Source organism: Castor canadensis, chromosome 7 (genome assembly GCF_047511655.1).
Source record: "Castor canadensis chromosome 7, mCasCan1.hap1v2, whole genome shotgun sequence".
Taxonomy (NCBI): domain Eukaryota; kingdom Metazoa; phylum Chordata; class Mammalia; order Rodentia; family Castoridae; genus Castor; species Castor canadensis.
In genome coordinates this window covers 101240595-101267106 of record NC_133392.1, presented here as the reverse complement: position 1 = coordinate 101267106, position 26512 = coordinate 101240595, and the positions used below count along the sequence as shown (strand labels likewise).

At 35.0% G+C, this 26512-nt stretch overlaps 1 long non-coding RNA gene across 1 annotated transcript; it reads right to left on the bottom strand.

The window, feature by feature from the left end:
• Window positions 1-3436: 3436 nt before the first annotated feature.
• LOC141424657 (uncharacterized) lies at window positions 3437-25233 on the bottom strand. The gene is made up of 3 exons (XR_012449524.1): window positions 24956-25233; window positions 8970-9119; window positions 3437-4061 (listed from the first exon to the last, which is right to left on the bottom strand). It is a non-coding gene; the product is annotated as an uncharacterized lncRNA (long non-coding RNA).
• Between the last annotated feature and the right edge of the window lie 1279 nt (window positions 25234-26512).

Below are 26512 nucleotides of genomic sequence, written 5' to 3'. Positions count from 1 at the left end.
CTCAGCCAAAAAATGAGGCAAAAATTTTTAATTTAAATATCTGTAGCCATACCTATAAGCCAGTCAATTAATCAGCAGTTATGTTTAAGCTCCTTTTCTCAAGAGGCATAAGATAAATATGAGAGAGAGAGAGCTCAACTTCATTTCAAAAGATAAGGTATGAAAACAGAGCACAGGAATAGTGACTACTCTATAGCACATGCTTGTACATACCATCTACAAAGTAGAATGTAGTTAAACTGTTTAAAGGTTACCTTCTTTTCAAGTCATTAATCTTTATAACAATCTTACAAGGAAAATACTTGGTTCTTTCTGTTATTAAATTATGGCTCAGAGAGGACAAATGTCTTGCTGCACCATCATGTATTTATAAGTAACATTGCTGACAACTGAACCTTCTTTTGGACCCAATACCATATGACTAGGGTACAGGATTACTGCTCAAATGTGTGTTAGAAAACTCAGGTAGATAGGATATCTGTAGTATTGTAGAGATGTTTTAAGATATATGCAAATGTTTACTGAGATCAAAATTTATTTTTAATTGGTCTATATTAAATTGGATATAGTAAGAGATTTCATCATTACATTTGCATGCATGTGTACTAAGCATGTTCATCACTCTCTTACACTTACCTTCTCCTCCAATCCCTTTATTTCTTCTCCTTTACTTCCCTAGTAGCCCACTTTTACTGTCATGACCTTGGATATTTTCTTGTTTTAGAGCTGAGGATGTATTTCAGTGATAGAACACTTACATAGTATGCTTAAGGCATATATTCTATCATGGCTATTAGAGTAAGTTTTTTCTTTGTTATTAGAGGAAAGCCTCAATGTACCTTACTGATTTCATTAAGATTATCAGACACCATGTTTTCTGTAGACACAGAGAAGGGAATTATATAATGTAGTTCCTTACTGACCTTAAAAATATTTTTTAAGATTCTGATACAGTGACTTGCACTTAAAAGGAAAACAGATAAAATTGGGCGTTGGTTACTTTGACTAATCTGAAGAATAGTTTGAGGACATGGAACTGGGTTAAAATTAAAATATCAATTTGTAGAACAGAGGAGAAAAAACTATATTTAGGTAGCTTCACATCAGGGCATCACAATTGTGTCTTTCCCCTTTGCTGTTCTTTGCTGAAGAGGGTACTCTCTGAAGACCAGAGATCTGTGTTATAATTTATAGCATGACAAGTCCCTTAATCTTCTGAATACATATTTCTTTATCTATAAATCACTGATCTTGAAGCTTTTCTTTGAAGGCTTATGCATAACTCATCTAAATACCTAGTATGTATCAAGCAGTCAGCAAATGGCAAAAATATCAATACAGCAAAATAATCTCTTAAAACATAAATCTTTAACTTTTTGCCTTTTGTTTAACTGTTACCCTCCTTCTAATCAGAAATTCTTTCACATCACCTAGTTGAAAATTATAACTATTTGGAAATAAAAGAAAAAGAAAACATGTATAAAAAGAGTCAAATTTTTAAGCTTCTAAATGAGAATATTAGGAACGTGTATGATGACTAAGAAGTCAAGAATAGATCTGATGTCATAACAACAAAAGACTGGGTTGAGACTCAAAGCAAATTCTAGCTTCATGCCACTATTGTACTTAGTTGAAAGGCTGTTTTGCTTACTATATTCTGGGAGTACAATTGTCAATAGCTATCTGGTATTGTCTCTGAACCATTCAGAAGATACAATAGTGACTGTGTCCAAGATTTTCTGTGTCTCACCAGATGAACTAAGTCTAAAATAATTTCTGCCTACCATTGTCAAAACTAAAGTCTACCCATGGCAGGAAAAACCCCTGAAAGGTCCAAAAGGTCAGATCAGTGGCAATCTACTTGCCGCCTTTTATTGGTTGTGTAGGAAGTGCTTCCCAAAAGGCTAATCTATTTAAGGTTTGGACCCAGCTGGAGGATCAAACCATTGATAGGTGATTGGATCATGACAGTGCTAACTTTATCAATGGATTAGTCCATCAATGACTTGATACTAAATAGGGTATTAGGAGGTCAGGCCTGTTTGGAGGAAGTAGGCACTGGGGGCATGCCCCTGATCCCTTCCTCTCTCTCTCTCTCTCTCTCTCTGTTTCTCAGATACCATGATGTGAGCACTCTGCTCTATCATAACCACTCCACCATGTCTGTCTATTTCAGGCCCAAAGCAATAAAGTCACCCAAAAACTCTGAAACCATGAACCAAAATGAATCTCCACACCTTTTAAATTATTTCTCTCAGTTATTTGTCCCAGACACAGAAAAGTAGCTAACACATCACCAGTGTCACCCACACAACTGTTATTACATATTTATTACTGTGCTTCCAAAGGTACTATAGTATGTGTCTCTTGCTTTATCCATAGTTTTACATTCTGTAGTTTCAACTACCTATAGTCAACACAGATCCAAAAATATTATGTGAAGAATTCTATAAATAATATGTAAATTTTAAATTGTGTACCATTATGAGTACATTAAAAAAATGTCATGCTATTCTACTCTGTCACATTCAGGATATAAATCACCACATTATCCATATGTTCACATGCTACCTAATAGCTATCTCAATTATCAAATCTACTGTGTGGCATGTGATATAAGGCTGTCACAATGCCTATGTCATTCATCTCTCTTTATTTTCTGTCATTTAGCTCTCTTTATGTTATTACATAAGCATTGTATCATACCAGATCAGAACAATAAGACATTTGAGAGACCACATTCACATAACATTTATTAAAATATATTGATACTCTTTCCTATTAGCTATTGTAGTTCATCCCTTACTGTGCCTAAACTTTTAAATTTTATCATGGGTATGTATGTATAAGAAAACAGTATACATAGACATACACACACACACACATACATAAAGACACGTGTATATTAGTGTATACATGTGTATATATTAATATATATACTATTATTATATTACTGTATATATTAATATATATACTAATATTAATATTAATATTAGTATATATATTGCTACTATTCTCAGTTTTTGGCATCCACAGGTGGTCTTGGAACATAACCCCTGCAAATAGAGGGAGCTACTGTAGTCTTCATATTAAATGGGGTTTGCCTTTCATTCCCTATTCTAGATAAAAAACTCTATTACTCTATTGTTAGAATCTTCACACAAAAGCTTTACCCAATACCAAATAACTAATTTGAATATAATTTTCATTTTTAAGCCAAATGTTTTGTGTCATATGTAAATCTGACAGTTCCTGCAGATGTTTCTAATGATATTTTAAAGTATTTCTTATTACACATTTAATCTAATTTTCCTTCTCTTTGACATTTTAATATTAAAGATATATTCTATTAGTTTCTCTGCTGTTTCTGGGAATATTTTATTTTCAGTTCTAGAGATTTTGCATTAGTCTCTTTTTATCAAAAGAGGTTGTATTCTCCCCTGATAAATTTGTCTTCAAAAGAACATAAAATTTACCAATGTAATAATGGCAATTTCAAGCAATTTTTCTTCATATGTCCATCCTGTAGGTAAGGAAAAATAATTGACCCCTACTTTCTAAACTCTCAGCTGGGACCCCTGTAACAAAAGCCAGATTAACAATAGAAAAATAAGCAGAGGTTTATTAACATGTATATTTCATATAAACACAGGAGAAAACTCAGAGAAAGAATAACTCTTAAAGGAGCATACAATTTTGTCTTATATAGCATTTTTAACAAAGAAAAATATATTTATAGAAAAAATAAAAGGATGATAAAGGACATTTAGATACTTTGAGCAGCAAATTAGTAATTAGTAATTACTAATTAGCATTAGTAATGCTGTTTATGTAGATTCTTCCGGTGGTTTCTCCAGAGTAATAAGGCTTTAAAGTCATCTCCACCTATCAGGTTTTGTCCTAGTAGAGAAGAGAGGAAGGAGACCTTTGTAAATGTCTTGCTTTTGCACAAAGAGGAAGAACTCTTCTTGATGTGTTTCTTCTCAATTGCCTTCAATTTGAAATATTCCTTTTGCCAAATTGCATATTTGGGAGAAGCATATTACACCACCCTTCAGCCCCTAAAAGAACATAGACACTTGCATTAAGAGTAAAATAAATAGTGACTTTCAGCAAATCAGAGGTTAGCATCAAAACCTGTGACAATTTACCAATAGGTTAGCACAAAATTATTTTAATAATAATTAGTGCTGGGCTGGGCATGTAACTTAGCAGTAGAGTGCTCCCAGCTTAAAAAAAAAGTAGGTGCAAAAAAATTTACATCCATTTTAATATAAGAATTTAAAGTGGTACTATGTCTTTTAATGTTAGTTTTTCAGGAAATTTCCCACTGCTGGCTGTCATTCTGAAAAAAAATTAAATGCTGTTTTCACTCATTACTAACTAAACAGCAGCTTGGAAGTTTTACCATGCAGCCATCTCTTATTTTTAAGGATTTGATTTGTTACTCTTTGTTGTTATAGTCTTCATGTGACTCCTTGGGTTTAACTAATGACATCTGTTTTACCCCAGATATTTAATTATTCCTTATGTAATTAGCTTAAACATAAATTGTACATTTTTTGTAGAAAACATAATGAAAAGATAGAAAAAATATTTATCGTTGGTAATACTAATATCCAAAGAAAACCAATGTCAATTAATAGTATTTAGATACTATAAAATGTATGTCTTTAAATATGAATATATGTATGCATATATGTATATACCAAAAGTAAGATTAAAATTCGCATGTTATTTTCTCCTCTTTTAAAACCTCATTTTTATAACCTATAAAGAGTATTGTAACTTCTGAAGCAATAGAAATTCACCCAAACTTAATGCTTTCATTTGACTGCAATAACATTATGCTTTATTAAGTATAAGCATCTTCATATAATATATTGCTATGTAATGATAGTAAATAGTTTTAAAAAATGTGAAGATATAAATTAAAGATATTAGTGAGTATCTGGAGAGGTACTCATTTAATTTTATTTGCAAGGAAAGCCTTTTGAGAAATTCTGTTTCAATGCATGATCTTGTCTTGTGTGGTAGAGATTTCATTGACCTTCTCATTCTTCTCCCACCTTTAGAAAAATCAGTTTTCATACTTACCTCCAAATTGTTTGTCTTTATACAAATTTCAGTTCTTTCTATTTCCCCATTATCTGGCTACAATATTCAGCCTAATTTTTCAAATTTTTCCCTCCTACTTGACTCAATGTCACTGAGAAATAAGACCTTACTGCCTAGAACTTTGTCAGGATTCTTTCCTTCTAGCTGACCCTTTTCTTCAGGATGGGAACCCTGTGAGCTGAAGTTCAGTAATCTAGCTAATGGCCTCACCACTGCAGCAGACCATGTTTAGACTGATTTCTCCCCGAAAAAACCATTTTTCTGGGCACTAAGAAGGTTCAGTGAAATGCTTGAATCATGAAAGTCATCATGTAACAGATTCAAGATTGAGGACTACAATGACAGCGTGAACCTGCCAGCTAGAGAACTTGAAGGAACTCAGTATCCAGGCTGCACAACTGAAAGATTACCCTCTATCGAAGTCCCAGAATTTACTTGACTGACTGTCTTTGAAGCTCATTGCCTAGTTCTTTATTAACTCAATCTTTTGATGTTAATGTTTCTAAATTTAGGTATTCCTCTTTTAAGATGACTGAAATCCCTAAAATAATGGATTTTAATGTTACCTCTCAATAAGCAGCTCAACTAATTTTACAGAAACAACTCCAGTCAATAGTCCAGTGACTGTTTTCTAGACTTTTTCACCCAGAAGTTTTCAAATCACCCGAGTCAACAATACATGATATTTGCATGGAATGAAAAAAAAAGTGACAACATTGACCTTTATCTGAGCTCAACACTCCAAGAAAAAAGGAACTCTTTGGTACTATCCATGCTCAGTGCTTTTGTATGCCTGGAAATACTAACAGGCTCAACAGCAAACCCACTAACTGCAAAAGGTTACCTTGCCCTTGAGGAGTCTCACATAAGATTCATTGTTACCTTTCCTTAATTACTCAGATAAGACCTGTTCCATCTTTCCTCAAGATTCCTTTGTTTATTTCCATAAGACCTTCATCCTTCCTTTTCTTTGAGAAAAGAAAGATTCTCCACAATATGAAAATTATTGTTTTTATACAAGCCTGAATAAAACCATCTCTTTAGTGGTTTATTCTGTATGACTGTGATCAGCGGGTCAAGGTTAAAATCTAGTTGTACACACTGGTAATAAGATTCATAAGGTACGTTAGGTGCCTAGTGCAAAAAATGTTCCTCAGATATATTGTTTTCTTTCTTTAACACACTTTCCCTGTAATCTGTTCCATGCTAATGTGCTTTTCTTGTCCAATGGATTACTGTCAATTAGCTGATCCTCTGGCAATTTAGTTCTTAATTTTAAGTAATAGCCACCATTTCTTCAAGGTGTGTTAAATTCCAAATATTTTAGACTATTTTGTACTTTATTCTCCTTTTTAAAAATAGGCATTAATATCTGCTTTTTATAAAATTGAAAAAACTACGTTTTTTTTTTAACACTTCTATCTCTTCTAAAAATCTAACAGGAGCATCAGGGTTTTGGGGTATTATTTTTCCCCCTTTAGTTTTATTGTTTTACTTAGTTTTCTCTTAATTAGACCAAGTTTATAACAAAGCTGATTAAGAAAGGCAATTGACATTAAGTCTCAAGCTAGGGAAAAGACCAAGTCATTTTTTGTAAATGACCCAAAGAATTTTTTTTTAATGTAACAGTGTACAGGCAACAAGCAAAAAGATGAATTTTGGCAAAATCAAAGATAAAATTATCTTGCGTATGAGCTAGCTTTAAATATTATAAGGGTTTGAAATAGTCTCAATTTTATCTTCATACAAAGCCTGCACAGATTGAAAGTAAATGGAAATAAAGTGGAACAAAGCAAACAACAGATATGCTAGAAGAGCAGAACACAGAAACTAAAAAGGAGGAGCAAGAGGAACTCAAATGAATTAAGCAACTCTGGGATATAGTAAGGGTGGGACAAAGCTTCAAGACAGACTCACCAGGAGCAGAGATGAAAAAGTGAATAGACAAGTAAAGCCATTTTGGAAGCCTAAATTCTTAAAAGATCATTGTGAACAGAAAGATACACACCAAGCCAGAGAGAAGACTGTTCTGTGTATTATTCCAGATTTCTTGTTTGTGCATTGCCACTAACGCTACTCCCTTCCAGCATTTTGTGTTAGTAGAAGATTTTCAATACATGTATGTCTGCCCCAAAAACACATTTATATTTTTTCTTGGTTCTTTCTTTCTTTATTTTTTATTACATCTTGCTGTTTGCCATTGGTAAACTCTGTCTTTTGCCTCAAGAAGCTAAAAGTCCCTAAATAACCTGGCTTTAGTTAAGAATATGGGAATTCAGTGATCAGCTAAGTTAAACCAGCAGGATAAATTCTATTAGTTCTCTTTTGAAAAGTGCCCTGCAGTCCTTGAGACGCACATTTCACAGAGCAGTTTTCCGCACGGAAGCTTGTGATATGTCAGCCTCTGGTTTTTTATTTACAGTCGTATTTCCTTGCTAAGGTAAAAGGTAAGCAAGGAATGAAAGCAATTATCACAGCTTTTTTTCCACTAGGCTGTCAATGCAATGTGCCCCTGTGACATGCCTGACACTTTTAATGAATTCCCAGGGTTATGCCACAATACTACAAACACCCACATCTGTCACTCGGAGATAGGGGTTTTCCTTTCTTTCTTGAGCTTGGATGCTAACATTCTTTGTCCCAGTTAATGAGGATCTGACTTTTTATTCGGGAATAGGGCACTTTAATAATGCATCTCCACAGATCACAATGAACAAGCCCTAAAGTGTGATTCAGTCAGAGCTGATTGCAAACACAAAGTTTAATAAAATTCAGTGGAACATGTTTGGAAGCTTTTCTTTTCTTTTTTTTTTTTTTCCGTTCTGTAGATATAGCTGCATATATTGAGGAGTCAAAAGGACCACAGTTAAATTTACTACTTTCTTTTCACAACTACACTGCTTTGCTGTAAGTCCATTCCTATTTGTGTACCTGTTCACCTCCTTACTGATAGGGATTTCTGAAAAATTGGTTTTTTGACCTCTGGAAGAAATGTATGACTGCCCAGGATTATTTAACTGTTATGGTAGAGGCAAGCCAGCCTCTAGTAGTCATAAGTTCTTGGCCCCCTACTCAAATCTGATTTTAAAGGGTCTTTACTCTCCCTGTTTTGTCATAAAAGACAAAAAAAAAAGTAACAAGCAGGATACAAAGGAATGAGAAAACTGGAAAACAAATTTCTGGAACTACAGCATTAGTGTAGCTATGACAGAGACTCACACATGAGTTATTATAGAGTTTTAGCAATCTAGGAAAGAAAAGTACAAGTTGAGGAAGGGCGCTCCCCACAAGGTTGCCCCTGGAGGAGCAATAGAAGCCAAAGACATTGAGTGACGTCATGAGAGGTGTGGTGGATGTAGCTTAGCATGGAAGCATGCAGGTCAGAAGATGCATTACAATAGGCGAACCGTGTCAGGGAAAGACCAAATAGTGGGTGACATTATCATCAGATGTGCAGCCCTGGCTACATTTCAAATTCTCAATTGCTTCAGATCAGGAGAGTGGCCAAAAGCTAGAGAACTCAGGATCCAGCTAGAAAAAGACCTGGAAGTTGTCCAACTCCAGCAAGTAGTCTGAGGGAGAGAAAGGGGCCTTATAACAATGGAAAATTTGGGTACCACATTCTGGATCCATACCAGAAACCCAGCGAGGACACCTTTATGAAGAGGAAGAACTAGACAAAAAATGGTAAGAGATTGGAAAAATGGGATAAAATCTAAATAAACTTCTCATTAAACAAATTGATCAGTAAGCAAACAGGTGTGAGGTTAAATGATTTTGGCAAGGCAGACTTTTTCCCAGGTGCAGAAAGAGACAAAGGACAGGCTGCAATTTGAAGAGCATACAGGTACCTGGGACAGATTCAGGTCAAAGGCAATAAATTAGTTCCAAATCCCACAGGTTGAGGTGCCAATGATCTTAATAGATAGCTTTCCAAGATCAATGTTGTTCAGAAGCACAAGGTCCAGGTGGAAGACATTAGTGGACATAGTGGAGAACGGCTGGAAGAAAGGAAGGACTGATCAGCAAATGAAGTCATCATATGCGATTTATAAATAAACTATAGTAAATTAGTTCAGCTTAAGGTAGACATTTTAAACACACAGGCCATGGTGCCACTGCCTTTGGTATGTATGCCTTTACTTTTCACTTGAGTAAATTAACAAACAGAAAATATTTGGGACTTCTTGAATCTAAAGATCCTACAGAAAAGCCATAATTTAACATAGGTATCTTCACTGCTGAAGATCAGCCTTCTAGCTCTTAAAATAAACAAACAAAAGGTGAATGGTAGAAGGGGTGAATTCAATTATGATATATTGTAAGAACTTTTGTAAATATCACAATGTACCCCCAGTACAACAATAATAATACTCAAAAGGGAAAATAGAAAGCATAATGTGAAATCTTCCCATACAACACAGTGAACAAAATGATAGTTGTAATTTCTGCCCCTACCCCACTCCCTTTCCACTCCTAAATCCCCCATTTCCTGCATATTTAATTGGGTTCTGGTTAAGGACACTTTATCCTGGAAGGTCTGGAAGGTCATAGTTGTAGTTCAAAATTCTAGGAAAAGATTGGCCTATTAGTCAATGCGAGATTTTTATATCACTGAATAGGTATAATTTGTACTTCTAGGATGCTGAAGTGTGGGCATAGGACACATACTCACATAGAAGTATTTCCTCTCCCCTTTCTTGTACTAACACTATCATAAGAACTCATGTGATGGCAGAATTTTGCCATTGAAAGTCTTTAGCCATGGAACTGACAACACTGTGCTTACATCCTCATTTACCTAAGTAGCTGGGAGCATCATTTATACTCTCAAACCTCAGTTTCCCTACCCTTGCTACACATGTAATTTAGCTTAGCTCAAACCATTAGTGGAAAGATCAAATGAGACATTATAAAATATCTTTCCTCTAATTATTAGTAGGTAGGTATTTCATTAATGTGAATTCCATTTCTTTTCCTGACCCTTTTATGAAAATTAGTTGAGACTTTGGTAGCATGTAGAAAGCAGGGAAATTATCAGAAACCAGAAGCTCAATGCAAATATTCAAGCTAGGATCACCCTCTAAAGGATGGATTTTCTGAGAAGAGCTTCTTTCCACTTAGGACTGCCCCATATGGTTGTACAGTTTGTGTCTTGCAGATGACACCACATCTGAAAGGGAGCTATTCATACCATAGACCTCATGCATTTGTTTATTTATGAAAACAATTTCCTGGCAGATGGCAGAGCCTTGTTCTAGAAAAACCAGTGTATAATATCAATTTTCCAACAGATGGAAATTCTTGAGGAATGGATGTTTTTCATGTCCAAAGGAGCTGTCTATGCTAACAGAGGCTTTAGACTTTGTTTTGTCCGAATGTTTCTCATTTCCTTCTCCATTCTGCCTGAAATTCAAGAAACCAGAGATTCCTTTGTATTATAATATTTCAAATTATATATAAATACATATTTATTAAAACTATTCAAAATTATTACCACCAACTCATTTATTGCTTTGATTTTAGGCTTTATGCCTAGTATCCCGGGATACTTCTGGGAAGTTATTTTCCTAACTCTCTCTGGAGAGATATACTATCTCTAGCTTCCAAAGCTGTTTGCTATTCAAACAAGGCTCAGACTGTGAAGAAATGTGAGAAATCAAAGGACATTATCTCTCAGGATTGTCTATCTTTAACTCATGCCTTGTAATAATACTTTTAAAAGAGAGTAAATAATTGGAACCAATAATTCAATTTACCTCACCTATGTAATGTCTTCATTAGGGTTAAATCAGAATGCTAAATCATAATATGAATATGTATATGAGTCCATGCTTTGTAAATTTTAAAGTCCAAATATATAACATGTTCTAACTTACTATTTGTCAAATTCATTATAAACTACAAGGTAGCTAAACTATCCATAAAACTGTATGATGTTATTATGATCACAATGTCAAAAGCATAATTAAGATAAGTTAACTGTACTTCTGTGAAGTATACAGTGCTTTTTGAGATGGACTTATATTACTTGTAAATATGTATTGTAAACTTTATAGAGAAATGATACAATATTTTAAAAGAAATTTCATGAATATGCTGACAGATTAGAAAAAATATAATCAAAATACCCGACTAAAACCAGAGAAAGTAAAAAGTATGGATATTAAAGAAGAAACAAAGAAAAATTACAAATAAAATACTGTTATAAATAAGACAGATATTAAATCAATTATATCAATAATCACTTTAAATGTGTATGGTCTGAATATACCAATTAAAAATCAGAGACTGTGTTCCTGCAAAATGATTTAAATTAACTGAAAATTTATGACCACATAAAACCTGAACACAAAATTTTACATTAGCTTTACATATAATTGTCAAAAACTGAAATTAGCCAAGATGTCCTTCAGTAGATGTATGATAACTACGGTTATCCTGACAGGTGGATTATTATTCAGTGTGAAAAAGAAATGAGCTATCAAGCCATAAAAGAAGTCTCTCGAAACTTCATTTTTCCAACTGTATGACACTCTGGAAAAGGTAAAGTAAGATACAATAAAAAAGATTGGTGATTATCAAGTTTTTGATGTTATTTGGGGAAATGATTAATAAGTAGACAAGACAGAGAAATTATTCTATATGAAACTATAATGTTGGAAACATGACATTATGTATAGGATGTGATGGAAAGTGTGCTCTAATGTAAACTATAGGCTTTAGTTAATAAGGATGCATCAATATTGATTCATTAATTATAACAAATGTACCATGCTAATACAAGATTTTAGTAATAGGGAAAATTCTGAGAAAAGGGGAGGAAGGGTGTATGGGATGGCTGTAATTTCTGAACATTTTTTTCTATAAACCTAAAACTATCCTATACATAAGCTCTACTTGAAAATACTAACAAAGTTAATATTTTAAAAAGTGTTTTTCTTCCTTTTGAGACTATAACTTTCATAAAAGTCAGAACTCAATAATAGCTGCTGTTGAGTATATTAATAAAATCTAAAATCTAATATCAATATATTTTACCCTATTCTAAAATCCTAAGAGTTTATAAAATATTACTTTCACTATATTGAGTAATATAGTGAATAATATAGGTAATATATTTATGTATACTATGTTCTGAATGTTTGTGTCAACCAAGAATTCCAATGCACTAGCATTAAGAGGTAGGGCCTTTAGGAGGTGATTAGGTGTTAAAGGACTCCACCCTTATGAATGGGATTAATGCCCTTACAAAAGAGGCTGAGAGAACTTGTCTGCCCCTTCATTTTTAGCAAGAAGATACCATTTTTGAAGCAGAGTGAATCTTCTCCAGATAATCTCCTGGTCCCTGATATTGGACTTCCCAGCATCCAGAACTGTGAGCAATACATTTCTGTTGTTTGTAAATTACTCAAAGACAATTAGGATGCTCACCCTTACTTAACATTTTTGAGCCCTCCTGCTAATATTTGACACAAACAAAGATACAATCTTCTCAAACTTGCTAAGTCTTTCCTTAAGGTAAACAACAAAGATGCTTAACAGAAAATTATATGTAATGACCATTAAGTCAGAAACATACAGAAGCTTAAAAATTCATAAATTACTAAGCTTCAATTTTATTTCTCTTATATTTGATGGCTAAAGAGATGTGAATCCTTGTAGTTTAGCTTGTATGTTAGGCTTTGCTGAGAGCAGTCTAACATATCTGTGAAAATTTCCTCTAAATCTTGGATTCAAACCATCCTGAACTAATCATCAAGTGTGTGCTCAATTCTGAATAAGATCCCAGTTATGCTACACACACACACACACACACATAGCTTTAGAAAAGGAAAAAGTTGAAAAACTACAACTCCAGAAGCACCTGAATACCCATGTTTATTGCAGCACTATTCACAATAGCCAAGTTATGGAAACAGCCAAGATGCCCCACTACTGACAAATGGATTAAGAAAATGTGGTATTTATACACACTGGAATTTTTTGCAGCCATGAAGAAGAATGAAATGTTATCATTCGCTGGTAAATGGATGGAATTGGAGAACATCATTCTGAGTGAGGTTAGCCTGGCCCAAAAGACCAAAAATCATATGTTCTCCCTCATATGTGGACATTAGATCAAGGGCAAACACAACAAGGGTACTGGACTTTGATCACATGATAAAGCAAGAACACACAAGGGAGGTAGGAGGATAGGTAAGACACCTAAAAAACTAGATAGCATTTGTTGCCCTCAATGCAGAGAAACTAAAGCAGATACTTTAAAGCAACTGAGGCCAATCAGAGAAGGGGACCAGGAACTAGAGAAAAGGTTAGATCAAGAAGAATTAACCTAGAAGGTATTTGCACAGGAAATCAATGTAAGTCAACTCCTTGTATAGCTATCCTTATCTCAACTAGTAAAAACCCTTGTTCCTTCCTATTATTGCTTATACTCTCTCTTCAACAAAATTAGAGATAAGGGCAAAATAGTTTCTGCCAGGTAGTGAGGGGGGTGTACTCTATTTTAAGCACTTATAAAAAATAAAAAAAGAAAAGAAAAACTACAGATTCTTTCTCCCTCTTTGGCTTTCTTTTCTGCTCCACAAATATCCTGCTCTTTCTATTAACAGTTCTTGAATTGTTTGGACTTGTTTATTATTAATATAATTATTATTTTATTTTGTCCACTTGGAGGATTTTCTACCATAATGAAGCACTTCCACTCCATGTCTAACAGCATCTTGCCCTCAGTGTTTGAGAGGAGTCAAGCCAGAATAATCTCAAATCAATTGTTTTAGATCTACTTCCATATGTGCTACATTTATGTTTTATATACACACGTGAATACTCACAAATCAGAAAAATCTTATGTTCATTGCCACTTTTCCTGAGGGATTTCAAGTGGAAGTAAGAGTCCCTTGAATCTTTTAATTTCTTGTACTCAAGCTTAGCAACAATTGGAAATTGTGCTCTGGCATGATGCCATTTTCTGAGTAGGGGAGAGCTAAGTCCCACACTGGTGCAGTTTGCGTTTTAGTGTATTTTGTAAATAAATTCTTAACAGATGGACAGAGCAGCAGGAAGCCAACACCAGGGAGTCAGCAGGTGGACAGGAAAGCCAGAAATGGACTGGCACTGATCAGATTAACAAAATTTAAATATCTTGGGATTCACACATGCTGCCCACAGAATAAGTTGGCACTGACCAGATAGGCAAACTCAAATCAACCCTGAACATGGAAAATTTTCATTACTCTGTTGTCTATGCGATACCAAGTTCCCTCCCAGCTGGTGACGCCAAAATTATAAATCCTTCAGAGTTCAGTCTGTCTTCTTCTTTCTTCCTTTGAAGTTGATATGCAGTAATAAGGTGAGATAAAATGTAATTAGAAGGAGTATCAAACTGTTCTTTATATATTTGTACTTGCCACAAAAATAAGGAGGCATGGAGAGAGATACTATCACTGAACCGTACAAATTACTGCTCCAATTCCCAAAGGACTTGAAAGATTTCATTGCCACTACAGGCATACTCCCATCTACTCTCCATCCATGGAATTGTTCCCATAATGCACAACTCTAATAGGTTATTTTTATTGTCTAATGCCTTGATCACATAAAGATATTACTAACAGTAAATGACTCTATCCCACACCAAAATATGTCTGCCTAATGATCTTTGCCCTCTGTCTTGCATCATAGGTGTTTTCCAGTGAGCTAATGGCTGGCAGAGTAAGCATAGAGCTGGCAGGACACATAAGATTGGGGCACAGGGCACTTGTCCTGGTCAGACCCAGGGGGTTCTAAATTTGTCAAGCTTTCCCAAATCTCCATGAACTCACAACTTAATTTGAAAATCCATAAATGCTTAATCACATGGCTTAAATTTTTATGAGTTTTATAATAAATGTAGTAAATCCTTGGCTTTAAGATGGACTCACATTTAAATTCTGACTTTGCCGTTGCCTGGCTATTTGATCATGGAAAGGTTTCCTGGGATCACTAAACCTATGTTTCCTCAGTTCTGAAATCAGGATTGTGAGAATTAACCAAGAACATATGTGGAAAGAATGAGCTGAGCAACTCTCATACAGTAACAAATGCTATAATCTGCCACTATCTTTCACCATTATCATCATTATCATTTTCATTGTTATCAGAACTTGAAGTAGAGATAGGGCGAATGTTAGGAATCATTTATATACCTGGAACAGGAGATTTTAATACCAATCATTATGTTTCATGGTGAGGCTTCATAGGGATGGGAACATGTAGGAATAAAGTTAAAGAAAATTAGAATTGGGGGTTCAACAGACCATGAAAAGAACCATGAAATCTACATGGTTTTGAGAAATAAGGTGAACTCCACTTTAATCTAAACATGGAATGATATCCAACTTGGCTAAACTAATATTCTAAGTTTAGTACAAACTGGGCAGACTTGAAAAACTGTCCAGATAACAAAGATAATCCTATTTAGATCACCAGGCAGTGACTACTGACCAGTGACAATACCTAACTGGTCCGCAATTTCCATAATAAAAGCCAGCATAGTATATTTTAAGACCTAAAATTTCATTTGCTGCCTTTCCATTGTTGAGCCTCACAGGGAAGAAGACCTCTCTGTGAGTTCCTCTACTTTCACAGATACAGCCTCCACAGAGTAGAAATGTCCTGTCAGATGGATCAGTTACACTCAACCTCAACCTCACAGCTTTCACTTCCCCACTGGCCAGAAAGAAGAAAACAAAACAAACAATATCATCTTCCCATAGGATCCAAAGATCACCCCGAACTCATTACCATCAAGCCTTTTTCCCACAACCCATGCTTGTTCACTGTGTTCTCAAATGCAGCCCCTGTGTGGCCCTGCATCAAGTGGTCCCTACTTCCCTGGGCATAGATTACTAATAAATTTCTGTCTATCTCATGTGTACATTGGGCCATATTCCTAATCTTATGATGGGAAAATCTCGCTCATCAATGACAAAGAGGAATAAAACATCTACCATAGTCAAGATTGGATAGAGAATAGCTTTTTCTTTCTGTTTCACAGTGAAAGTTTGAAGTATAGGCTGCAATGTAGGTTCAAGGCTACAAGGACAAGAAAGCTAATGCCAGACCCATTCTCTGGAGGGCATAATCCTTTTGATGTCCTACTACACATGCAGCAGAGACAATAGCTTTCAAGGTCTTCTTTGTACTTAACCCCAACCAATACTAGACTCTCAGAGCTTCAAGTCAGTAGCATACCTAGATAAACTTACTACTCTAAAAAGGAGAGGAAAGCTCAATTTTATTACCTATTTGCTATTCCCATAAAATAATGAATAGAAAAAAGATAATTAAGGAAAAAATTTTAGAATGTTATTGTTTTTATTTGCCATACACAAAGTTTCCCCTTCCTGTTCTTAGGAGGGTCATGACAGAATACTTATGACAACCTATTGGGTGACTTACAGTTACCTTTCCACATATCTATATAGAACCACTGAAGTACAGAATGGAGAGTGGAAGTGCAGACTGAGTCTCTGACCCTTTAGCTATGTTTTGTACTGGTTATTCACTACATTCTATTTGTAAATGACACTTTGAGTTATCAGAAGCACCAGATACATGTTAACTTTAATTAAAAAGTCAAATAACAACTTTTTAGATTTCTGTATACATTCCTTAAACAACATGTAGCTGTAACAGATTTAGCCATGGTGACTCTTTTCATCCCATACTTATCTAAATCTATGAAAAGAGCAGGATGAGAGCTTCAACTCTTTCTTGACAAGTATACTAAAACTTTCCCTTAAAAGCTTTGTAACATCCTAGAAATATTATAAGGATTAGGCTCCAACAATTCCTGGATGACATGGCTGTATTATAGGTGATAGCTAAAATGCTTAATTATTGATTTGGATAACTCTATTATCATTATGAAAATTAAACAATAAGAAGATTAGGATTTAGAAGCAGCAAGAATTTTATAGAAAAAGCTATTTTATGTGAAGGATATTTGGGCACTGGATTTTTAGTAATAATATACCAATTAGGAGATTTGGTTTGGGTTAGTGTTATTTTTAACCAAACCCATACTTTTTTCTTATTTAATCGATAACTTCATTAAGGGCTTAATTGAATTCTCCTGACATAGATGAGGACTGGAGCAAGTAGTTCATTGGAGAGACAATCTCAGGGAACATTAATGGAGAGTGAGACAGGGAAGAGAAGAAAGCCAAAAAGGCTGTAGGATCAAGCAGGTTACTACTGCGGCTAGAATCTGTGGACTCTTTACTTTGAAAATGTCAAAAAGAAAGGTAAAGAATTGCTTTCCAAGATGACTTCAGTGCAGCCCAAACTGGCATAGTAGGGTGAATCATGCGCCCTCTCAAGGTCTCTTCCAATCTTGTGATTATATGATTGCTCATTATCAAAAATTGGACGGTAATTGGCTTGACTCAGAGAGGTCAGGATGTGAAGGGGACTGCACAACCTTCTGATTTTATGGTAAAGAATAACGCCTCTTTCCCAGTCAAGTGTTATAAGGATCCTTTTTAAAATTTCATAAATGTGTCATGATAATCTTCATGATTGCTAATTAAAGGAGATCACATAGGAGTGGGCTATAATTTTGACAGGTAGAGATGGGGGTTTTAGTAATGATGGCAATGAAAAGCTCCCATGACACAGCTTGTACATGCATGTATGGTACTGCTGTTTTTAAATACCTGCATTGCTGATATATAATCAGGTATTGGTTTTGGAAACTACTTAAGATGAAAAAATTATTCTTCACTACTTGCTTTTAATTAGGAAAATCATCTTTTTATAAACAAATGGTTATCAGATTTAAATTATGTGACTTTTGAACATAATTTCACATAAATTAGTCACCTAGAATGCATATTTTAAATGGACTAGCTATAGCTAATTGGCCAACAGTGAATTTTCAAAGTGATCAGTCTAATTGCTGCTTGCCAAGATATAGAGATCAAACATAGTCTTCTCTTTTTTTTCTAAGATTTGTAGAAATAGAAGATTTATCCTCAGAATAATTTCCTGCAAGGAATCACATATAATGAAATCAAGATCTCATTTTAACTGGAATGAGGGAAAGAACATTAAAAATTATCTGAAAAAAGTAAAATCTTATTCATTTAATTATTGATTTATATCTGTTGTGTTGGATCCTTGGATTTAAAACCCACAGCAAAATAAAAATCTGGGAAAATTTTTCCATGCCTATACTAGTCCAATCTTTTCATCTTGTAGAAGAGATGACTAATGCTGAAATGGTTCCATGAGAAGTTTGGTGCTTCAACCAATTTTGTGGAGCTAAATACTCTGACTTAGAGCTACTTATTTGTTTATTTTTATTGTATGTATTTAACACTGAGCTACATCCCCAGCTGCATGGTGTTCTGATATATATAATGAAATGATTACAATAGTCAAGTACATTAACATACCTTTCATTCTACATAGTTGCCACTTTTTTGTGTTGTATGAACACCTAAAATCAACTCTTTTAGAAAATTTCTGGTATAATAATGTAATATTATTATGCTAGTCCTCATTTTGTAACCACTCCTTTATTCTTTCTGTATTTGAATTTTTAGAATTTGAACTCAGGTTTCCTATCTGTTAATATACTTTCTACAGTTCTGCCCAGTGAAACAGAACTATATATTAAACTATTTCAGAAACTTGTTATAACCTATCTCAATTTAAAAATGAGAATCTGCAGTAACATATGGTAAAAAAATAACATTTTTATGTCCTACTCTGCCTTTGCCTATAAACATCATTCTGTGAATCTACAGTAGGTATGCTTTAAGAAAGAAAAAAATCAAGATCAGGATGCTCATTGTTAAACCTAAGAGCTGTCCCTTTGAGTTCCACATAAGAATAATATTGTTCTAGGAATCTGACTCAAGATTGCCTAAGAAATAGGTTAAATATTAGTAATTATGATAAAGGAAAGGAAATGTTTGCAATACCACAGATGTGAATAGTTTTTCCACTATCTGGGATTGATTATTCCTGGTATCTTGTCCCAGTGAAGAGAGCCCTACAAGTATTAAACTTTACTTCAAAAAGAGATAATTAAGAAAGGAAAGGAAAAGAAGGAACTATCAAGTCTTTCACAGAAATCTGGAGAATAAGCCGTAAAAACCACTAACTCATCTTGGAGCAAAAATGACCTCCTTTCACCATTTCCTGGAAAGAATAAAGGACTGGAACCTATGATTTTGTTTGTATTTTCCTTGTCATAACTGACTATACTTCTGTGAGGCTATGAGCTGCTTGAGAGTGCTGGCTGTATCTTATTAATCTTTTTTCTTTAGTGTCAAACTTAATGTCTGTGTAAAAGATAATAAATGTCTGATAAGTAAATGAGTGAGAAACTGAAATAGCTGGCAGTTATAATAAAATCCATGACCACTGCAAAAGGGTAAAAAGGACAGATCCAGATATTAAGGGGATGGAAGAGAAAAGCAATATTAGGCATGAAAGTTATGAGAATATATTACAAATAACCAGAAAACAACCCAGAACTTCCTGAGATCTAATGTAAAAAGATTTACTCAATAGATAATGGGGACTTAGCATTTAAATAAGGGGAAATAATATCTACTAAAGTAATATTTTAAAATTTCATTAGAAAGTTAAACAATTAAATTCAATAAATATCATTATGCACCCACTTTTTTTGTGGTATTGGAGTTTGAACTCAGGGCCTACACCTTGAGTCACTATACCAGCCCTTTTTTGTAATGGGTTTTTTCAAGATAGGATCTCATGAACTATTTGTCAGGGACTGGCTTAGAACCTTGATCCTCCCGTTCTCTACCTCTTGAGCAGTTAGGATTATAGGCTTGAGCCACTAGCACCCAGCTTACCCACTACTTTTAAGACATTCCATTAGACAGTATGGGGCTTACAAACATTATGCAATTGATGACAGAATGAACACATACGGGAGCATAAGAAATAGGAGAAAGAAGTCATACATGATTGCAGGACAGTCATGGCAGTGTTCTTCAAAGAAGTTTTGTTTGAGAAGGGTTCTGACATTTAGACAGGTTTTTTGAGAATTGTACACACGAGAGTTAAGGAAAGACTTTCATACAGCATGTGTTAAAGTACCCACTTAAGAGAGTATGTTTCTTGCTCTTAGGGAAGTGAGCAGTCCTTGTAATACAAGTTTAGCTCTAACAAAGGTTTTATGTCAGGAAGTAATAAGAGATAAAACTGATTTAGTACTTGTAATACTAGTAGAAATCCAGTACCTCCTGAAGAGAAGTAATTTCACACGAATCAAATTCAGCATCCTTATCTTGATTCAAAGCCCATTTTTAATTTCCACTCAGGTTTGAATTCTTTGGCATATCTAATTTTAATTATTAAAAGACTCTTTGGACTACACAGCATCCAGCATCCTTTTATAATTCATGAACTTGGAAAAGTTTTAATATTGTATGGATATGAATGAGCTTACTAAAACAGGCTAACAAGCCATCTGCTTCATGTCACGCACTTCCATAAATGTCATGAAACTTTATGTTACCATAAAATGTGGCAACAAGGAAGAACCTTTCTGTGAAAGAGAAGTTCTCTAACAGGCATTTGTAGGATACTCTGGTCTTCACTTGATCTGCCACAGTGTAGCTATAACAATAAATGCCCCTAATAGAAGCAGAAGAAAAATTGACCATAAACTTTCACAGGAGAAAATCTGATACTTTGACCATAGTTTCTATATTTCTCTCTAGAAACAAATGTCATTACTATATGAGTATCCTTGCTATTTAGAAGGGTCCACAGGTCTTAAATCCTCTTGTTTGGAAGACTAAGATACTAAGCCTCAGAAGAGGTTCATGTATTTTTATTTTTTAGTAATGCTCAAATAGTGAATGTTTACCAATCTCACTCAGGATAAACACAAGTTTTCATGTAACTTTCTAAGGCCTTTTATTGGATGAGCTGTCCTGGTTAAGCTACCTTCTGAGTTAAACCAGTTCCCAAGGCTGAGATATTTTATTTCCTACTTACAGAAAGGAGCTCTCCACTGAAGTCCCCTTACAATATAGTGACATATTCATCAAAACCACTTAATGAGGATGTAGCCTACTTTAGATCTTGCAATCAGCCGTGTCTTTAGAATAAATTACAATTCTGTGGTTGCCAAGGGGTTGCCACAGCTAGTCCCCATTACATGTAATTTATTCTGACTAAAAACAAATTGCAGACTCCAGAAGTCTGTGAATTCATTTCTATGTGGGTCCAATATCTTCCTTATTTACACACGCACACAAGAGAGAAGTAACCAGTAAACCACAAATATGCCATAGAAAAGCAATTCTGCAATGATTCAGGTTATATGTTCTAATAATACTCAAACCCCAGCATCCAGGATTCAGTGTACTGTATCAGCAATAATGAGTAGAACTACTGAAACTCATTAAGGAACTTACTAATCAGTACGTTAATTGAAGCTATCTGCTTCCCATTACATAGAGACAAATTAAGCAGGTTACAATGGTTTCCAGAAAACATCTGTGAAAGCATGTCAAAACTAATGATAAATAAAATAGAGTTCCCTTTGTGGTTGATTTTTCACCCAGCTGCATCTATAAAAATGCTATAAAAAAATTCATTATTTTTCAAATCAGAATGAAATTCCTAACCCATTAGTAGAATTTTTCTTATAACCTTTTAATTAGAGGTGATAAGACCTTACAATAGCCACCTACTTGTACCACATAGTGTGAGCTGGATGAAATGGTCCTGTGTAAAGAAATTACCAAGTCTATGTGAAATATATAAAAATAAATCATAACTTCCAAAATAATGTGCCTTACAACATAAATCAAAAATTGTTTTTCCAAGAAAGAATTGACTACTTTATTAGGAATATTATTTTCAATAAAGTTCTTCTCTTTGGTGAAGCACAGAAGACAATCAGAGCAACATAGTGGAAGACAGATGGAATAATAGAAGAGCAAAGTAAGAGGAAATTCAAGCTGTTTTTGTTTATGTATGTGCGTGAGTGTAGATGAGGTGTATGTGTGTGTGAAAAATGACACCATGAAATCAACCAGCCCCCCTTGCTTTGTAACTGGTGCTTAAAATCTACTTTTGCTGAGAAGCACTGACTCCTTACTTGGGCCCATGAACTAACTAAAAGCAGAGCAGTTAGACAAGTGTGATGCCCTTTACCACAGAAATGAAGGAACAAATTGACAGTGGGGAAAATAAAATATAATCAAGAAGAAAAAAGGGAAAAACTTTTGGTTGTAGTCAACTTGTGTGCTGGCCAATTTATTCTGCTTGTTAGTCAAACTGACATTTGTCCCCTTTTGTCTGTAAGCTGGAGAGCCTTCAAGGTAAACACCCTTTTCTCTTCAGTTAAACCAAGAGGTCTTTTAACACTGATCTCTCTCTGACCACCACAGAGGTAATCCTGTCAGCTAAGACATACAGCTTTAGAAATGTGGTGCCAGGGTATCTGGAGAACCAAGGGTAGCATATATTCTGGGACATACATTTTATCTTGTACTGAAACTGAGCCCTGAACACCCCTTTAAAAAGTAAACATTTTCTCTCAGAAGACGGACAAAGAGCTTTGAGAGGTTGACTGTCCCTATCCTCATCTTCATCTGACAAATAATAAAATAATAAACTTTATTTCCTTTTCCTCAAAAACCCTGCTCTCATTATTTGTAAATTATCATTGAGGCCAGCAGACCAACTTTCCAGTAACAGTATGAATACCATATGACATACTGTCAAGTCATGTCAACCTCCTGCTTAGAGAAGGTTTCTCTTGACATATAGTTTTAAATTCTTGAGAGCTTGTTTGGAGGTTCTAGCAGGGGAGCGCAGCTACTCGTATACCCTTGACCGAAGAACGGTCCTCCTCTATTGGGGATGGTCGTCCTCTTCGACCAAGGGCGCAGCTTCGGGAGGGACGCACATGGAGCGGTGAGGGAGGAAGGGGACACCCGCCTAGCCAGCCAGATCAGCCGAATCAACCCTGGCGATCAATGGGGTGACAGATGTCGCAGCCAGATCGCCCTCACATCCTAGTTTTAAATTCTTGATAGAAGACTCAAAGTCCTGCATAAATTAGCCTTGACCAGGTTAATCTTCCCCAATTCTCTCATTTTCTTTCCTTTACATTTCCTCTTAGAATACAAGTTCCTCATATGTGCTATACCTTCTTTCCACTGTTGCCCTTACCCTCCACAACTGGATGATCGTCACTCTAATTATGAAACTATATGTCATTTTCCTCTATGAACTCTAGAATGCAAATTAGATTTCCCCATAATACATTTTTATTGTCCCCTCTGCGTCTTATATAAACTTTTTACATAACCTTGGATGGATTCAATGGATGGATGCTCAGCAGCAAAACTGATAGGAATTAGAGTTTGGTATGTAAGAAGACTTAAGGCAGAAGAATATGATGTGTGGATTTCTAGAGTGAACAACTGCATGAAGGATGGTTCCATTCACAAGGACAGGGAAGAAAATTATGATATCAAAATAAAGAAGAAAGGAGGTAATAAAATGAATTTTGGGGAAGTTTAGACTTCAGTGTTTCAAAAATGGAGATGTCTAACTCAGTGGTAAATAAGGTGGGAGCAAAGTATAAGATAAAGGTTGGATTCAGCTTTGAAAGATCTCACTCCTAGATTATAAATTAGTCATGAAAATGATTTAGAGCTCTCCAAAAGTCTTTGTAGAGAAGAGGAAGACAAGAGAGCATATAGTATAAACCTAAAACTAGAATTTAAGGACTATATTTAGGAAAAGAAATGAAAATGAGAAGCAGGAGCCACTCTTCAAGAACAGGTAGATCCACAGGACCAAATGTGGCTAAAAAGTCCAGAAAGAAATGCACTAAAACCATTTATATTTATCAATAATGACAACCTTGGCCCAAACAGTCACATTAAAGTACTAAGAGGAATAAATGAAAAGGAAACAGAAAAGACACAATAGTCTGTATCAAGAACTTTGTGAATGAAAGAATTACTACAGAATCTAGAGGAGATATGAGGTAAAGAAGTTTGGTTTTGCCAGTGTATGTGTGCTTTATTGTGCAGTAACAGAAAAACAAACAATTGTTAAGGAACAGAAAAGGCAAGGAAACAGAGGTGAGGCTAGGTGAGAAAGGAAAAGAAATCAGTAAATCATGTCTTTCCCAAGTTGTAAAATTGGAGAGAAAAATTAGAAAAACATGGTTAGGAAATCATGGAAAGGTCGAAAATCAGTTTTAAATGCACCATGATACCAAACTATACCATTCTGTGAATTCTTTAGCTGTTTTTGTTAAGTTCCTCAAATGTAAAGGCAAGATTATTAGATCAAGATGTTTTTCCGTTGCAAATTCAACAGTAAAATAGGTTAACTGAGCTGGAAATATTGCTAAGAAAGTCATGAAAGTAATGATAACTTGAAGTCCAATATAAGTAAAATATAAAGATAGCCATGAGGTGAGGAAACTGGTAGAGGGAAAATAGATGGAACAACACATTAGATAAACAAAGAGGATGATCATCAGAATGTTTAGATTTGAGAGTTTTGAAAGGATAACATTTCCAGATGATAAGAAGGCTGAGTGTGATCATATGAAAGAGTGCACGAAATGTCACAGAAGTAATTATGCCTAAAAATGAGGATGTCGGGGACCAAGAGCTCAGACTGCTCTAGAGCTGGCTTTATTCCAAGCATATCCAAGTCATCCAAGACAATTACAGGACATATAAACATATAAATTAGGTGATGATGTCTTCTAGACAAATGCCCTGGGCCTCAAAGAAATGTGGAAGTAATGGTATAAACTTACCATTAATGAAGGAAAGAACACACATCCAAACTTACAACCCTAAAATAAAGAGAATAAGATGTTAGTGTCCATCCCATCCATCTTTCTCCATGCCAAGGCCAAACTATATTTCCAAAAGGAATCAGTAAACTTCCAATGAGGGTTGAGATCAGTGGATGTGGATGGATAGCCTGCAGTCTAAATAAGATTCAAAAATGTGTTCTGTTTTGTTTGCTCAGTTTTTGTAAAAATAGAATTTAATAATTTTCAGTCAAGACACTTGCTTTTTGTTCTGCTGTTGCTCTGACCACTCAGCATTTTTTGATGCACTTAATTTCCACATGCAAATTACCTGCTTCCTCCTATACACATTTAATATTCAACACCTGCTCAAGATTCCCCCCTCCCCAGGATAAAGAAATAGGAAAATTTTCTGTTCACATATTCTCAGTGCTCTAGGATGTTCCAAAAATGGTCATTAATGACCAATAAAGCTTGAAGATGTTGGTGGGATAAACAGTGAATTCTCTGTTAATGAAAAATGACACTAAGTAAGGTCACATAGCACTCTAAGTTTATGGCAAATTTGATATCAACTGATATGGATTCTCTGAACTGAGAATCAACAGAAGTTAAACAAGAAATAGGCTAAATAGTTGTGCAGTTACATACAGGACTATAAAAGGAAGAGGTGTGGCATTCCTATGTAAAATAACTTGCAACTGTTTTTCCCAGGACATTATACACTAGGAAGAACAGGGAATTCGTCATGATAAGTAGGGAGGAGCACTAAGTTGTCTTTGCCAGATAAGTTATTAAGCATACAGGAATTGTGTGTGTGTGTATGTGTGTGTGTGTGTGCGTGTGTGTGTGTGTGTGTGTGTGTGTGTGTGTGTGTATGAACCCATGGCCTTTTGCTGAGCTATGCTTCCAGTTCTTTTGTTTTTGAGCCAGGGTCATACCTTTATCTTTGTCCAGGATGGTCTTAAACTTGGGATCTTCCTACCTCTGCTTCAGGGTAAATAGAATCACAGTCATGAGCCACCACACCCAGCACAAATAGGAATATTGATCAATATTTAGTGGCTTAATCATGGCATACACATACAAAAGTAATAAGAATAGAGATAAGCTTAGCACCTGAAGAAATATGAGAAAATCATATCTTCCTCAGGCACAAATTACATTGCCAATGACCAGTAAATGAAAAAGAAGAACCTTTTTTTAAGTAAAAATAATCATAAGAATAACAAAATTTTAGAGGTAAAAGAAAGAGCTAAAAGTAAGAGGCTAGCAAGCTGTCAGAAAATTCTGATAAATGATTAAAAGAAGAGATCTACAGCATTCATTCATTTTTTCCTTTATTGTTATGCTGGGTGGGGTACATTGTGGCATTTACAAAGGTTCTTACAATGTATCAAGTATATCATATTGAATTCATTCCCTCTACCTCTCTCCCTTATCCCCCATCCTCTAATTCCTGGAATAGTTTCAACAGGTATCATTTTTGCATTTACATACATGTGTATACATTTTTTATGTCATATTCACCCTCCTACCCTTTTTCCCCCACCTCCT